The sequence below is a fragment of the Neophocaena asiaeorientalis genome, unplaced genomic scaffold (assembly GCF_003031525.2).
Source record: "Neophocaena asiaeorientalis asiaeorientalis breed wild unplaced genomic scaffold, Neophocaena_asiaeorientalis_V1.1 scaffold132, whole genome shotgun sequence".
Lineage (NCBI taxonomy): Eukaryota > Metazoa > Chordata > Mammalia > Artiodactyla > Phocoenidae > Neophocaena > Neophocaena asiaeorientalis.
Window position 1 is genome coordinate 978,942 of NW_020173393.1, and position 2,059 is coordinate 981,000.

General features: G+C 44.4%; 1 pseudogene; it reads left to right on the top strand.

The window, feature by feature from the left end:
* The first annotated feature begins 307 nt into the window (after positions 1–307).
* LOC112400815 (protein FAM161A pseudogene) lies at positions 308–1,707 on the top strand (annotated as a pseudogene).
* The last annotated feature ends 352 nt before the right edge of the window (positions 1,708–2,059 follow it).

The following is a 2,059-nucleotide window of genomic DNA, read 5'->3' on the forward strand; positions in this document are numbered from 1 at the left end:
ACCTGAATTACTATTCCTGCCTTTGTTGTTGTTGAGCCCTCTCTAGTGGTCATCCTCTGGCAGCGAGGGAGTGTGAGGAAGGATAACCAGAGCGCGTGAGACATGCTCCCAGCTCTCAGGCCCTTTGTATCAGACATGCGGCATCACAGAGAGATGGCCATCTGCTCCTGACTCTAGGGATGTAGGGTGGGGGAGGGCAGGCATTGGGGCAGTCCAGGAGCGGCATTGGGGACGGTCAACTCTCCCAAGGTGCGAGTCTGATCTGATGGGTTATTGAAATATTTTTACATCAAGAAAGTATTAGCTAATGACCTATGCTAAGGAGCTCATCAACAACATGTGGACAAACTTCTCTGTTGAAGATTATATTCAGTTTGAAGATGCCGACTTGCCAGCACTTGAAAAAAAAAAAAAAAGAAGCCGAAAGACTGGGTGCCAAAGATTACAGTACCTGAGCCTTTTCAAAGGATGATTAGAGAGCAGAAGAGAAGAGAACATGAAATCTAAATCAGATATTGAAATGGCACGCAAACTGCTCAAAAAACAAGAAGAATCAGAGTGTAAGAAAAACTTCCGAGCCAACCCAGTTCCTGCGTTCGTCTTTCTCCCCCTTTATCATGATATAGTCAAGCAAAATGAAGAACGGAGGAGGTGTACGAAGGAGGAAAACGAAGAAGCTCTTTTGGCCTCGCAAAAGCCGTTTAAGTTTATCGCAAGGGAGGAACAGAAGCAAATTCGGGAAAAGCAGCTGAAAGACTTTTTTAAGTCTAAAAAGAAAACAAACCGATTTAAAGCCAGACCTATACCTCAGTCTACTTATGGTTCAACTATCAATGGCAAGTTAACGGAAGAAGAGCTCTGTAGAAACATTAGGACGCAGCAGAGAACCCAAGACTTTTTACAGATTTCATCCCCTCTGCCTTGTAGTCCAGCTCGCAGAAGTTATGCTACAAGGAAGCCCCAGTATCCTGAACAGGCTGAAACATCCAAGTGTAAACACAACGTTAGGTGCCAGGCTGCTGATTATGAAGACCATCCTGAGAGATATCAGAAACATCATTCAGAACAGAAGCGTCCAAAACCCCTGACAGTCTGTGAACCATCTGACCTTCATGCAGCCTCACGTGCATCCACTGAAAGAGAGAAAATCTTGGCAGATGTTGAAGCAGATGAAGAAAATTTAAAAGAAACACGTTGGCCTTATCTGTCTCCAAGGTGCAGGTCACCCATAAGAAGTACAATTGCAAAGTCTGTGCCTTGTAGCTTCGACCCTCCCATGCCCACGGTGTCCTCCAGGGGAAGAGAACAAGCCACAAGAAAGAGTGAAAAGGAAAGGATGAGAGACTACCGATGAGAACTAGAAGAAAGAGAAGAAAAATGAAAAAACAGGCCGCTGCCATTTGAAAGAGTTGCTCAGAAAAATGCAAGAATGACAGCAGAAAAGCATTATTCTAACACCTTAAAAGCACTAGGAATATCTGATGAGTTTGTTTCAAAGAAAGGCCAAAGTGGAAAAATATTTGAGTACTTCAGCAATCAAAAGGTGAAAGGTTTCACTGAAGATAAAGAAAGCTTTAATGAAGAAGAAAAGATAGAAGAGAGAATGGGGAAGAAAATTACCTTACTGATACCAACAGCCAAGATTCTTACAAGGAAACAGGTGAAGCTGATGAAGAGAGTGGAGAAGAGAATTGTGTTGACGAATAAAACTGAATCAGTAGCAGGGTCTCCTCTCTGTGCCCCTGCTGTTGTTGGCAGCATCGGGGGTCAGGAGCTGCACTTGTGGTGTTAAGGACATCTATGGGAATCCGTCCGATATGTGCAGGTCTCTTGAGCAAAGTCCTCATGTAGCCTGAAAAGGCCGAATCCAGCTGATGGGTGATTTGGTCAGTTGGAGTCAGGCTTTTGTCTATTCAGTTTTTAAAATCACTACCTGTGGTCTGTTTGCAACTTTGATCTATTTTTTTTTTTTTTTTTTTTTTTTTTGACAGCGGCCATGGCTCACGGGCCCAGCCGCTCCGCGGCATGTGGGATCTTCCCGGACCGGGGCCTGAACCCG